General features: G+C 39.2%; 1 protein-coding gene across 6 annotated transcripts in view; it reads right to left on the reverse strand.

Moving 5' to 3' along the window:
• LOC137611207 (forkhead box protein J3-like) overlaps positions 1-16,398 on the reverse strand; it is a 66,898-nt gene that overhangs the window by 31,752 nt on the left and 18,748 nt on the right. The window lies entirely within an intron of this gene.

Genomic DNA, 16,398 nt, shown 5'->3' on the forward strand with positions numbered 1-16,398 from the left:
CAACTGGTTCTTGTTTATGGCATTTATTGCATTTAACACCAATTCTATTACACAAGAACACAGGCCTAATTTGAAGAGAGTAAAAGCATGTCCTTGCTTATTTCAACTATTTTGGAGAGATACTAATGGTTTTATCCATTATATTAGAAATTAATGAAATTTGAGAGAGAAAAGTCTTTTAGGATGAACTACTAATGAGACATTTTTGACAAGGACTCCCTCTGAGTAAACTTTGAATTTCATTCCTCTGGAGCACAAACAATCCAATCTGGGCCTACAATACTTCCAGTACAAAGGTACACAGGCAAAGTGATTGATTTGGCTACCTGTTTCACTTTATTACATTTAATTGCTATCATCCCAAACAAAGGCGACTGATAATCTGCACGACGAGCAAAAGAAATGGCAGATGACTTGAGGTATCAAAAAAAATAAACCCAACAAGGATTAGTCCAAGCAGCGGGATACCTGGATGGTAACAAATAGTTGGATACAAAGGATTAAATGAGAAAGCACTAATTCATATGTCTTCACACACAGCATCCCTCTGTCACAGTACATCTCCCATTCATGACTTTTAACAGCTAAAAATAAATTGCCCAACAGAACACTAAAACTATAGTTAAAAAAAACAATCAAAATCCATTTGTTCATTTTCTACTGAAACCCAAACAACAGAGAAACAGTCACAGACGGATTCACTCAGACAGGAGTATCTCATAGGATCCTCTTAGTGCTGACACTTTCTAGTTTTATGGGACTACAAGTGGAAAAAACAAGTGCCTTACATTTGTTTGCGTACTTCAACGTAAAACTACCTTTATGGGTGTGATTTTAAAAAAACCAGAGCTTCCATCTCAATATTGATCACAAATTATTTAAATAAAATTCCTCACTCCCTACAACCACAACGAGCTGCACCTCAAATTACATCCTGCTTCAAGCATTTACATTTACATTACATTTCTTTACTCATTCTACTTTTAGTTTAAGAATCAGTTTAATAATTCCAATATAACAAATCGTCACACAAAAATGACATGTCATTTAGTACTACAAATATTGATAATAAATATGAAATACTGGCTGGTTTCTCCTGAAAGCCAAATGAAGGCAAGAATTTTTCAGACACATTTGTCATTTAAATAAAAACTCTTCTGTGCCATTGCATTGCTGCCAGGTTAACTTTTCACTATGACAGTCATGTCTGTTGCATAAATTAGCATAAATTAATAAACGCTTTGGGGGAACGTATGTGTGTCTTTGTTTGTGTGTGAGACAGCAAGACAGCAAGTGTCCGTGTTGGAGGTCGTAGATATATGGAAGTCCTGCCCCAACACAGTGTTATGAAACCTGAAAATCTAATATGTCATCTGTTTGCAATGTACAGACTACTGTGTTTGTGTGTGTGTGTGTGTGTGTGTGTGTGTGTGTGTGTGTGTGTGTGTGTGTGTGTGTGTGTGTGTGTGTGTGTGTGTGCGTGTGTGTGCGTGTGTGTGTGTGTGCACGTGCGTGTGTGTGTGTACTGTATGTGTATTTTGAGGGTAGACAGAAAGGGAAACACTGTGTAGGCTAACCTGACTTGAACCTGTTCTCCCTTCAGGCTTCCATTCTCCACTCATCTGCCGCTGCTAATTAATACTGTTGGGGAGGAGGACGCCAACGAGGAGGTGGAGAGGAGACACGGGGATTGGGAGATGTTTCTCAGCTCAATATCATCTTTGTTTCTCTCATACAAAAGCAGCTCTTCCCTAACTTTCTCTAGTACAGCATTAAACAGCCCAGTCCACCTCGGTCCCGTCCAACCTCCTCCTGAAGAACGGTCCCACTGCTCAGGGGGTCACTGGCTGATTGAGACCATCCACCACGGAAGTGTGCGGTGATGAAAATGGCAAACAAATGCCACAAGCTCTTTTTTTTTTTTATTAACTGTATTAATCCCCGAGGGGAAATTAAGACTCCACTCTACACACAGGGTAGTCGTTTTACATGCATCTATATAGTGTGTACATTTGCATTTGTGTACAACTCTCCTATGGGAGTAGGTGTTTGATCATTAACACCACGACTGCTGTCACCCCAACAGCCAGCCCAGCCAGCTTTGTTTATTTACACATTACTTTTATTGTTACCCAAGAAGTTTATGCACACCTGTGCACTGCTTGCAGAGTCCACACAACACAGTGTAGTTCAATCTGGTTGTTTGCTTCCAAGCATGTGTGTTAAACCCCAGCAGGAAGTCACAAAGTTGCCAATATGTGTTTTGTTGATGTCATTAAAGCCCACTTTCCACTGTGTTGTTCCACTGTGTCCACTCGACCCGACTCCAACTGCCTTTTATGGTTGTCCGTTAGGTAAAAACCACCTGGTTCCTGAGGTGAGGTGGCACTGAACACTGTTCAGTGCCACCTCAGATGTAGGTACTGAAACGTCATCCTGTGTCACATACAGAAAACCGTTCCCAGCACAAAGGAACAGTCACTACACTCTAACAGCAAAGCTAGTTTAGTAACCATTACAATTTTTATATTATGTTAATTATTATTATGCCTAATGTAGGGGGAGGACGTGCAGCTGCTCCTGCCTTTGACTGCTGATGGTAAGATAAAGACTACAGCTGAGCAGTACACACCAGAAATGTGGTTTAAGTTGGGTAAAGGGTTAAAGAGACATAAAATCTAAACTTAAAGTAAATGGAAGTGGTTTAGATCAGAGAGTGTGCTTCTTATGATAGCCCTACGTCATGTCCATAAAAACATCCACTCCACTGAACTATAATTTTCTGCTCCGTACTGTACTTGTTATCTTTAGTCATTTTTATCTTTACTCCTTTTTTGTTACGTTAAAATTCCCATTACCATGCCATTAATCAAATTTTTGCTTGTGTGCACAAACTTGGCCAATGAAACTGATTCCGATTGTGATTTTGAAAAAATACATCAACCCAAAACCAAAAGCAGTGGGACTTTCAGAAACTGATGATTTTCTGTTGTAACTTTCTTTTTCATCAGTTCGGCATATTCATCAGGGTAGAGTAGTTAACCTCATGGTCACCATCTAACTGAAACCAATTAATTTAAGATTAACTGATGGTGTTGATGCTTATTTGACTGACCACATGGTGTGAATCCATCTGATAAATCACAGGCAAATGGGATATTTATATCATGACGATGAAGAACAGTATGTTTATCATTTGGTAATACATGATGGCTGAAAGAAGGTCATGCCATGTTGTTTATGTTTCCTCTATATGAAAATTATAATCAATAATTATAATAATCAAAAATTAGTGAAGACAATAAAGTCCCCATCATCATCACAACAGAGCTGTGAGATAAATGTTAACACCACCAAAGCTAACATCCTCACAATGATAATGGTGATCAAGCAAAATCTAAATCTTATTTCGGGGTACAGGTACAGTATTGTATTACTTGCTACAACTATTCTGAGCACAACTGAAGCTGATGGGAATGCCATTATTGAAGTTCAGTGAATGAAACAATGAAAGCCCCTGACGCGCTGCTCAACACGCTCCTACCAGCACATGTGGATTGTAGGTTGGTGAAAAACCAAGCAGCATTTTGATATTTTTTTTTCCATTTAGGACTTCAAGGTTTGCAGAGAATCTTTGTAAGATTGAAGTCCATATAAAACACGTGCAGACTCACTCATAATCTAAGCCGCCCACATGTTCTCAAAACAGGTCAATGACAGAACTTTCTTTTTGTAACTAACATTAAGGTGGACACAAAAGCCTTTCACATTTATATTGCTCAAATAGCTGTAATAAGGTAAATGTTCCAGAAGAAAAAAAATGAGCATGTCTGTGTGTGTGTGTGTGTGTGTGTGTGTGTGTGTGTGTGTGTGTGTGTGTGTGTGTGTGTGTGTGTGTGTGTGTGCTTGCTTAACCACTGAATAGGAAGTGACCATCAATAAACACGATAGTTAAGGGTGCTGTGAAGTTTGGTGATGAGATCCGATGCTGTGTCGTCCTTCCACCCACACCTCACCTTGTCTGATTAATGAGCTTAGCTGCGGCCGTGTCATTCCTGCTCAGTAACTGATGGATGAGACACAGTCACAAGCATCATGTGTGAAACACAATAAACACTCTAATGAAGACTACTTTGTAAAGCCCCAGCATGAGAATCATTACCCATGCAACAGAGAGGATGGAATACAGCTCATACCTCCGCCAAGGCTCACCAGTTCCTTTTAATTACATTAAATAAACATTATCAACCTAACATAGGTTTCATGAAGTAGTATGTTCATAAATTATACAAATGCTGACCTACAAGACAGCCTTCTGGAGTACTGGTCGGCAGCTCAAAATGTGAGTCATCCCTTCGAAGTGATTCTGGCTTTATGAAGGAAGGAGATGCTTCTCAGCTTCATTTATACATTCAAATAAGCAGATACATGATAATTAGTAGAAATGTGATACTATAGTTAATCATGTTCAGGGAAATTGTTCAAGAAAGACTTAAAACCAAAGAGACTATGATATTTGGCAATCATGAAATTTAATTAAGTTTTCTTTGTTGGAATAGAATCCTATTGTTATGGAATAATTATACTGGAGAATTCTGCTACACAAGTTAATAACAAATAATACTGAATAATACTGAATAATTATTTGCTCAAACAATAGCAGAAACTCAGTATCACATGACAAAAATATAGGGGCAAATGTAGTTAAGTAAGACATACAGTGCCTTGCGAAAGTATTAACCCCCCACCCCCCACCCCAAAGAACTTTTTTTGACATTTTGCCACATTTCAGGCTTCAAACTTAAAGATAAAAAAAAGAATCAAGAATCAACAACACGTGAGACACAATCATGAAGTGGAACCAAATTTATTCAACATTTGATATTGTGTTTACATATAAAAAACTGAAAAGTAGGATGTGCAAGTATTGGCCCCCTGTTCTCTCAGCTCAGCTAACCAACTCCAGAAGTTCCCTGATGACTTCTGAATGATCCAATGTTCACCTAAATAACTAGGAATGACAAACAGAATGCATCTGTGTCATTTGGTCAAATTTTTTGCACATCCTACTTTTCAGTTTTTATTTGTAAACACAATATAAAATGCTGAATAAATTTGGTTCCACTTCATGATTGTGTCTCACATGTTGTTGATTCTTGAAAATATTTTCAGTTTGTTATCTTTAAGTATGAAGCCTGAAATGTGGCAAAATGTCAAAAATTTGGGGGGGGGGCAATACTTTTGCAAGGCACTGTATATTTTATTTTGACTAAGAGTCATAATTTGAGGATAGACATTTCATTACAGAGTACATTTCATTGTGAGCGCAGCCTAGAGAGCATCTTCATCTACTCATTTTATCATCTACTATATGTGGACATTTCCCATGATGCTTCCTGATTTGATGAGCAATTTTTAGAGATGGGAGATTAAGAGCAATGTTGTAGAAGAATAAGGTCAAACAACTGTTTACTGCTGCTCCTGCTGCCACTACTTAACATAGAGAGCAGCATTCCAGACCTGAAGAGGTTAGTTATGTAAGTAGGGCTTGATAAGCATGGGTGGCTTTTGGGAAAAATACAATGTGATATAATGTGATGTGTGACAAAAAGTTGGGCTTCAGGATCATGCTTTAGGATGCAAGGACAAAGGGAAAAAGTGTAAGATTGTGTGTGTGTGTGTGTGTGTGTGTGTGCGTGCGTGCGTGCGTGCGTGCGTGCGTTCGTGTGTGTGTGAGCATACGCATATGTGGGTATGTGTGTGTGAATACACCCAGGACACAGATCACATGTCAGTTACAAAGATGAGTAGATTTTGGCCATCAGGAGACACCGTTCTTGCAAACTAAATTAAACTGTCTTGATGAGTGATCACAGTTGAGAATTATGCTAATTACATTGAAAAAGCTAGTGATTGTGATTGCACTGGATGTTGCACTGAACATAAATAAATCTGAGCCAAACTTTACTTCACCTAAAACGGTGACGTGGAGTGTGGTGGAGATGAGGTAGGTCGAATGACGTATGCCAGCAGTAAAAGTGACTATGCTCTTAATTAAGCATTCAGCTGTAATGTTGTTTTTTTTATAATGAAAACATAATCAATACAGAACAAACTATTCCTATCTGCCAGGCTGTAGACATGTTTGGCTTGGTATTACTTAAATCTTGATTGACTGGATGGCGTTGACTAATTACTAAATAAGTTAGCTTCATCATGAGGCACAAATTAGTTAGCAACATCAGATCTCCTGATTGTGCAAAAATAAATTCTAAAAACATCAAATCTTAGTATGTCTTGAGATTCTCAAGAATATCTTTAGAAAAAAACAACACAGGACAACTGGAAACAAATTAAAATGATTCAACTTAATGGACCATTGTGATTTGGGGAATGAAGGAAAGAAATTTTTGTTGTTGAATAAATTCGTTATTGCCACTAAGTAACCTGTAGCAGAAAGGGTGTGACAAGTGGCAGACAGGTATCCTTCATGTCTGTATGTCTAATATGCAACAACAGCATGTTTCTTATGGATGATATCAATCAAAGAAACAGATCATTTAACAATGTTGCATTTCAAAAAGAAGTTAGCAATCTGTAGGTCATGCAAACAGAAAGCAAGAGCTAAAATAGTGACAAATAGAAGGAAGATTTAGTATTCACTAACACCTTTGCTCTTTCGCTGTGTTTTCTCTCATCTCTGAACATTTGCAGGACATGTACTACAAACTAGACTCGAGCCATCTTCCTGTGGTTAATCTAAAAAGACCACAACAGTGATGACATGTTTGGCTCTCCAGTCAACATATTTGTAGCTCCATCCAAATGTAGCAGCTTGATGTCCTGAGACAGATGACAACTTGTTCTCTCTTTTGTGTGTGTGTCTATGAGCAGATTACACGCCAACTTCAAATGTGCATGCCAGCACTTAATGTTAAGTGAAAGGGATAAAAATTGGTTTTATATTGTTAACTATTTCATGCAAATTGTTTCAGTTTTGAAAAACACAAAATTGTTCTCAGTATTTCTTGTTGTGTCCTGTTAAGACCCTTGCTTAACTGTGTTTGCAGAGTGTGAAGGTCATAGAACCAGTCATTTACCAAGACCAATTTAGGGATCATGAAGTTTAATCTATCTGAGCCCTTTCAGTATGAATGTATGATGTCGTTAGAGAGTTGCAGACGGACAGAACAAGAGATTTTTTTTTTTAAAAACCCAGAGGAATAGGGGAAAGGATAGAATAGATGGCAAGTGGGGATATTTGAAGAAAAGAAATTGAGGAGATTTTATTAACTTTCAAAAGAACCCATATATCGCATAAAGATAGGGTAAAATGTGTTAAACTTCGAAGGGAAGGCAAAGAAGAAGGAGCAGGGAGGAGAGAGGGTGCAGAAGGCGCAAAGAAATAAAAAGCTGAAGTTGAGTGGGAGAGGGAGAATGGGGATATGTGCATATACGGACAGGTGCCTTAGATGTGAAAGTCTCTTGGGTTTCGAGCATCATTGAGATGTCTTATTATATCCTGACGGTGACAGAGTGACAGACACTCCGCCAGAATGCCAGGTTGAATGGAAGTCACTACTTCAAACCCCTTCTAATACATATTCATTTCCCTCCCAAGTCCTCTTCACTTCCTCACTGATGCACTTCACACAAGGCATCTATAAGATGAAAAGTGTGTGTGTGACTGTGCAATGTGTGTTTATTGGCTGGTGTATGCATGTATTTCACTCAATATTGCTTATGCATGCACCTGCACATAAATGTGTGTGGGATGTGCCTGTGTGCGTGTGTTTGTGTGGGTGGGTGCATGCATGTTGCACAGAAAAAAACAGAAAGGACTTGAATGCGTCTCACACAAAGCCATCACAAGCTGGAAGTGTGGCGCTACTGTCTCTCGTAGGAAGCTCCACAACAATACGGGTATTCTGAAGTGTATCAATGCACACAGCAGGCCTACACACCACAGCGTGGTACATCAACTAGATGACTGTGTGTTCCAGGCAAATGTCATAGGTTACATGTGTCTAGCTTTGAATTTCCACAGGCCAGATCTGATTTAATTATTGTGTCTGCAATGAACATAAGCTGCGGTCTCACAGCAGGGGAATCTGAGCGGTGCTGTTGTGGTTCAAGACAGTCACTTTTCAATGACGCTGTGTCCACCAGAGATCAACATATGTCCTGGTGATTTGAGGAGAAATCTGTGTTTTGACAAGCACCTGTGTATCTTCTTACTGAATTAATGTGGTTTGGGATTTGTCTCATCTGTTCCTGCTTGTGCTGACCAAACGTGGAGTTCAGGTCAGTCTACAAGACTGTCTGAAAGTGTGTGCTCCATGTTCCAAAATAAAGACAACTAAACAGCAATTAAAAACATCAGCACCACGTCTATCAAAATACAACTGATCCTCATTGTGGCCATTGAATAGAAAGGAGAAAAAAATCTAACAAAATTAAAAAGCAAAACTGCAATACACAAGAAGAACTGTCTGTAATCTGCATCGATTTCATATGTATGTGCACATGTTGGCAGAATCCAATTTTTAGCCCATCTAGATTAATATAAGATATCTTGTTTGTAGTCTTAAAAGTCACATACCATATGAATTCCAATTTTTGTGGGATAGATTGAAACCACATATAGTTTCATGTCACATTTGGACAGATGAGTCTCAGTCTGAACAGCTCCGTTTTGTTTTATGTGGTTTACATGTCCTGCAAACCATATAATTGTTCACAATAAAAGGGTTGAGCACTTGTTTTGTCTATCGTGTGAACCAGCAGTCCTATCATGTGACCCTTTTAGGAGACCTAACCCAGGTTGTGAACCAATGACGGTGACTTAAAATACTGCATTTGTAGTTCTATTAGCTACTCAAAGAGCTTCACAACACAAGTCAGCATTGATGCATTCACACACTGGTAGCAGCCAGCTCATCCCGCGTAATCCATTCACACAGCCAGCCACACACAGATGAGAGAGCCTTCAGAAGAAATTTGGGGCTCATTATCTTTCCCAATGATGTTGACATACAGTGATACCTCGATATCGAACCCCCGGATCAGTAACAAGCTTAATGACTAAATGTTGAGGACATGTTTATACTTATAAAGGCCAATCATTATTTCAATATCAAAGTTATTATTACTATCAATTCAATACTTCCACCATCTCAATATATATACTTTCTAAACACAAAAATAAACATGAAATCCAAACTGTCTTCATGTTATCTGACAGGCATTCTACATTGGTTGACACAAAAATCTTCCCATGCAAGGCGTTAGATTAGGCCAACTTTTGCTCTATGAATTAGTAAAGGTATTTATGATCTGACAGAACACAGGCCTATGTTTCTCTGCGGTGTGCAAAACCAGCATCTAGAAAATGAGCTCATTCTGTGGTGAAATGTTTGCATTCCAGAGCGCTAGAAAAACCAGCCTTAAGCCTATTATTAGCCATATGGAGAGAGCTACAGGCCTGGCTGGTTAGAGAGGGAAATACAGTTCTGGGTAGGTGCCAAATCCTCAAGGAGACAGCAAAAGAAATTCCTTGCTTTTAATTAAGAATTTAATACAGAGACCCCTATTAGTGATTAGCATGTAATTAAAATATCTAACAGTGTTGCACATACAACATAATTAATAGTTGCTGTGTCTGTTTATATATGTGTCCATGTGTATGGAGAGAGCCTAAATATGACACTCCAATGATGAATTCCATTTGTGCTTCCAATGATAGCTACAGTTTATATTAAAATACAAAAGGGATGAAGGGAAAATGTCCCTATTATATACTGAAAGGTCAGCGTAAGATGGCTATTCTTGTTTCCTTGTTGCATAAAATTGTCCACAGCTAAAAGTCCAAGCCTTAGACACATTAGACGTGTGTGGAAGAAAAATATTTTTGTTGTTGTTCAGGCTGAAAAATAAGACCAATAATATTAAAAATAATAATAACAATACATTTTATTTAAAGGCGCCTTTCTCGACACTCAAGGTCACCGTACAAGATTACACAAAGTCCATTTTACAATCAAAAAATAAAAATACATAAATAAAATCAATACAAAAAGCAATAGATTTCAGCTGACTAGAACTATAGCAGAGAAAATGTGGACAGCAGTCAGTGTCTTTTTCTCCCTTCCTAATGCAATTCTATCAGCCGTGCAATTTAATTACTAAGGTTTCAAATGTAGCAATAAGGTTTTTATATTCACTGCTCAATTTCCATTTACTACTGTAGTTTATAAGCCATCAAAATGATTAATACACTAGAAATATGTTAAGAAGCTACACTATACCTGAATGTTTGCAGAGAAGGCACACAAATTCTTTGTAAAGTATCAAAGAATAAATTTTAGTCGTCCACCCAGAAGGTAACGCTTTCACCAGCATTCATTTGGTTGCTTGTCCATCTGTCAGCAAGATGCAGCAACTTCAAAAGTCATGAATGGATTTTGATGAATTTCATCTAAATGGTGGGGTTTGCCCTGAGGAACAATTCACCTCATTTCTGTGGTGATCATGAATACTTTACATGAGATCTTTGCTTCTAACTAGATGGATACGTACATGGATCATGCTGCCAATGCAAGTGTTGATCTGGATCCAAATGATATTTCTAGATTGTGAATGTTTATATTTACAGCACTCACAGATAAGTCACTATTGTGAAATATCAAAAACAATGACACTGAATTGAACTAACATTAAACACAAGCTGAAACTGTGATTCATTTTGATTCCAATTTGATGTGTCAAACAGTGAAATACTGTTTTTCTTTAATAATTCAATATTGATTCTAAAGTCCAGGGGCAGGTTGTCATGGTTACACTTATATTATGAGGGTCACACTGCCCTGAGACTGTTGCTTTTAGGTCCACTGATATAATGGGAAAAGAGGTGCCGTGGATGAGGTGTGCTCTCCCTCTGAGAGTTGTCCAGCTGAATTGAAATCTCTCACTAGGGAGACTTTCACCTTGACCACACACACACACACACACACACACACACACACACACACACACACACACACACACACACACACACACACACACACACACACACACACACACACACACACACACACACACACACACACACACACACACACACACACACACACACACACACACACACACACACACACACACACACACACACACACACACACACACACACACACACACACACACACACACACACACACACACACACACACACACACACACACACACACACACACACACACACACACACACACACACACACACACACACACACACACACACACACACACACACACACACACACACACACACACACACACACACACACACACACACACACACACACACACACACACACACACACACACACACACACACACACACACACACACACACACACACACACACACACACACACACACACACACACACACACACACACACACACACACACACACACACACACACACACACACACACACACACACACACACACACACACACACACACACACACACACACACACACACACACACACACACACACACACACACACACACACACACACACACACACACACACACACACACACACACACACACACACACACACACACACACACACACACACACACACACACACACACACACACACACACACACACACACACACACACACACACACACACACACACACACACACACACACACACACACACACACACACACACACACACACACACACACACACACACACACACTGTAGCAACACAATGGGAACACATACATGAACACCCACACATCCAAAGAAGACTTGCATACTGAATAAGTACACAGCACACACAGTCCTTTCAAATGTCTCAAACATGACTCACAATAAGCAAAATACAGTGGTACAATTTCAGTTGTGCTCCAAAGACACAAGTCCATGAGCCACATAATGACTTCCAGCAACAACATGAGTACACTTGACAGTGTGTACTGACCTCCCTCCTGCTCCGTCGCAGATCTCCCACAGAGCTGGCAGGAGAGGATTAGAGCCAGGATAATGGCCCAGCGCTGATTCATATCAGAAAATTTTCTGTGACATGTGGTGTTCAGCCAAAGGCCATCATTGGAGCACTAACCTCTAACACGTCACATTAGGCCTTCCTAATTCGTTGGCAATTAGCCTGGCTGCATGGGAGCTGGCCCAAAGCAACAGGGTCACAAGAGAGCAGGTTAGTCAGGTTAGCTAGCACAAGCTATCTGATGGAAATACAGTAATACACTGTATTTCCGTAACTAGACTATGCATTTCAGTCATATTATACTGAGGTTTTAGTAACTGACCACTACCATTATCTCCAGGCTGGCTATAATAGTCTTTCATTTGATTATTATGAGTGGCACGGTGGCGCAGTGGGTAGCTCTTCACTGCTCAGCAAGGCGATTCCAGGTTCGAGTCCCGCTCTGTGCGAAGGTTTCATGTTCTCCCCGTGTCTGCATGGGTTCTCTCCGGGTTCTCCTGCTTCCTCCCACATCCAAAAAACATGCGCTTCAGTTTAATTGGTCGGTCCCAAATTGATCACAGGAATGAGTGTGTGTGTGCATGTTTGTGTGTCTCTGTAGCTCCGCGGTGCACTGGCGTCGCGCCAGGAGTTTCCCCACCTCACGCCCTAAGACAAGCCGGGATAGGCTCCAGCTCCCCGCGACCTGCGCAAGTGGATGAATCGGGTTGAGAAAAAGAAATGAATGAATGAATTGTATTAATCGGGGAGTTTAAAAGAACACATGGCACTAAAATTTCTTTTAAATGTTTTATGATCACTATCATAGCTTTTTATTCGATATATTGCTGCTTTGATCAGATTTTATTGATAATACGGGTCAAAACAAGGACATCTGCTGCATGTAGTGTCCAGAAGTGTATTAAAAAAAAAAAAAAAAAGGTTTTCCATTCCATCAGACCTGAGGTCTGGACTACAAAGCAGGATTTGCGGTTCTCAAGGTTACAAATCTGTTTTTTTTACCAAGGTAAATTGCTCCTGAGCAGATTACTCTTGAGTTAAGGGATCAAAATATATAAAAGCATTGCCTACTGATCAATCAGTTCTGCATAAATTGTCATTATCATTCACAGAGGATCCTGAGGCTTGGTGTGAATCGTGAGAGGTGCACATTTGTGTAGGAGGGCCCCCTCCTGTTTTGTTTTTGTTTTGTTTTTTTCCATGATGGCTGCAAGGAATGTCAAAGCTAGTTCACTGTGCTTTTGTTTACCGATACCATCCTACAACAGAGACTAATTGAAGAACTAAACCCTGGTGCTTGTTTCACTTAAAGAATATAAGCATAGTATTTTTGGTGTACATCCAAAAGAAGAACTTCCATAATATGGAATATTCACCATAACAAACATGTTTGCTTAAAAAAAACAGTGATTTAATTCATCAGTTTGAATCTCGTCCTGATGTCAGACCACTGATACTACACAAAGGTTAATCTAAAGATGCTTTTTCTAGCTGTAATTGCTGCATTTGGCAGCTGTGGTTGTGTGGGTTACAGCTTTCATGTATTTAACTTGTTTAAAATTATACCGTGACTTGATATGTAAAATAATGCACGTCGTTCTGCTGCCATATGTTGCACACAGTGCCACTTTCATGTGAGCCTGTTCTCGCGTATATTCAGAAAACCTATTTTGATTTATCAGGTTGATAACTGTCTTTATGTGACTGCTTTGAGAGAAAGTGGTTGTCTTGATTATGTTTAAAGGCAGAAGGACATCCATGGTACGTTGAGCTTGCATTGCATCATTACCTCATAATACTATTAATAGCAATTTCACCATTATTAATTCATTGCCAAAATTAGCTAACTGGTTAATTCAGGTAAAAGTTGATCAAGTTAGTGAAATACAAAATGAAAATCTTTCTAGATTTTTTAGAGCTTCAAATTCCTGTAACACCGCAAACTGATTTTAAAACAGATGATTCATTGGTAAAATATGGCAAATATAAGAGAAAGAACAGAAAAACCTTTCTGTGGCCTTGGTCTCCCACTCTGCACTCACTGTGCGTCATGGCAAAGGTGGACCTTACATTGGGGGAACACATGGGTGTGAAGAGGCTGAGGAGGGCATGGGAAAATAGAGTGGTGCAGAGTGCAGAGCACAGATGAAGAGAGGGGGGAGACGAAAGATTGTTTTTTTTTTTTGTGGTAAAGAATAATGACACAACCAGATGAATCTCTATATGGGTTCCCTTCTTGTGCGCTATAATTCCAGTCTCCTTAATGCTATGCAAGCATGTTTTACCAGATTAATGAACAAGTGTCGACAAGCTCCATGAACAAATGGCCAATGCTTTTTCTATGCTCTTTCATTTTTTTATTTATTTTTTTGTCATACATTCTGAGGTTTCACCATAGCTCGGGTTGAAAGAAAATGATTTTCTTTCTGAAGAAAAGGGCTCTTTTCCAGGAAACAATACAAATATTTCACAATCTTGGAAAAGTATGTGCCAGGGGGTGGGCAGATTTCAGACAACAAGTGAAAGGGAATGTGTGCTTCCTAACTTTTGAAAATCATGGAATTGTCTACCCAATTGGCTTTCTATCTGTAAAGCGCTTTGAAAAGTCTTCAGATGTGATTAAGCGCTATATAAATAAAAGTTGATTGATTGATTGAAAAGAAACAATGCAACTAAAGGTGTGCATATAACAGAGGCACGCCACATTTAGTTGTGAAAACAGCTCTTGAATATAAATCAGTACTTCCTGTAGATCTGTCTTGTTTAATAATCTTTTGTCAGGTTAAAAGTAGTAAAAAAAAAATCCTTCCAATCTTCTAAATTTTCCAAAAAAATATGAGAAGATTCCTTGTCTGGATTCAATCCAGAAAGTGATGGCTTCTGTTCAAGTTAGATGAAAAGCTGTGTAGCTTTAGTGTAATGCTTCTAGAAGACAAACTAACTGACTGCTTAACCTCCATGGCAGAGGTAATAACTCAAAGACAAACTGATCACTTTTTGGAGGTTTGCTTACGCCACACGTATCCCACAAGTGTCTGTGCCAAACTGAAAAAAAATGTGATATCATGTCTAAAATCAATCAATCAATCTATCTATCTATCTATCTATCTATCTATCTATCTATCTATCTATCTATCTATCTATCTATCTATCTATCTATCTATCTATCTATCTATCTATCTATCTATCTATCTATCTATCTATCTATCTATCTATCTATCTATCTATCAATGGCAAACATTTCGTCACAGGTTGGATGGTCAGTAAATTCAGTTTGCATTTCTTGAGGTTGTATATTTGAGCCAATCACAGTTTTAATGATAGTGAAACTGTCATCTTTACAGATTCGTATCCAACAATACATGTGTCCTTGTATCACATCTTGGAAATGTGAGCAAAAGCTGTGAATATCACCAAAGTGCAAATGTGTCTAAAATATGAAAATAAGCAAGTTGAGGAAACCTGTTATGAGATGCACACTTTTGGGGGCCCTGAGAAGCATGTGTGTAATTTTACTGACATGTACGGATTAAAGCAGTTAGGTATACAGACATATACGTAGAAAGGCAATAATAATGCTACATACCCCCTACGAAGTATACGTGCTTTTGTTACATCATTTCATTTAACAGTCTAAGACACATACCTTCTGATAATGTATGCTGTAAACATCATGAATATTTGAGCTAAAACTGATCTGTTTTCTGCTTAACAGTAATAGCTAAAGTAAAGAGATGCTACAGGGAGTTGTTCAGTGACATTAAGAAAAACAGAAATACATGACGTCAATATAATAAATACATTTTACGTAAGGTTAACCTTGGTGAAAGGGGACTGGAAGGATCCTCCATTATTCTTATTCACAGTATTTATTTCTGCATATATTTTTTTCCTTTATGACATTTCTGAACTTCATTCATGGTAGCACTTATTCCGTGTGTGTGTGTGTGTGTGTGTGTGTGTGTGTGTGTGTGTGTGTGTGTGTGTGTGTGTGTGTGTGTGTGTGTGTTTATGTGTGTGTGTGAAATGAGCATGTTTGACTATGTTGTCCTGGTTTCAACTCTGCCATTCCTGCATTCTCACATTATCATACAGAGCAGACAGAGTGCGTGTGCAGGGTAGTAAAACTCTTCCCTGCTCTCTGACAGTCTCTTCTCTCTTCTCCAATTCACCCTTCCTCCCTCCCCACCTCATCTCCTCTCCTGCTGCGCTCCCCATGTGTAATCTGTAGACTGCACACGTACGCCGCCGACCTGAGTGGGAGTCTCTGTGGATGTACGAGCTTGTGTGTGTGCACGCATTTGTGGAAGAGGGTGAAGGAGACGGCGAGCACAGCAGACCATGTATGAGGCGTTTTTCTTGAAGCTTGAGTG

The sequence above is a fragment of the Antennarius striatus genome, chromosome 2 (genome assembly GCF_040054535.1).
Source record: "Antennarius striatus isolate MH-2024 chromosome 2, ASM4005453v1, whole genome shotgun sequence".
In the NCBI taxonomy this organism is placed as follows: Eukaryota; Metazoa; Chordata; class Actinopteri; order Lophiiformes; family Antennariidae; genus Antennarius; species Antennarius striatus.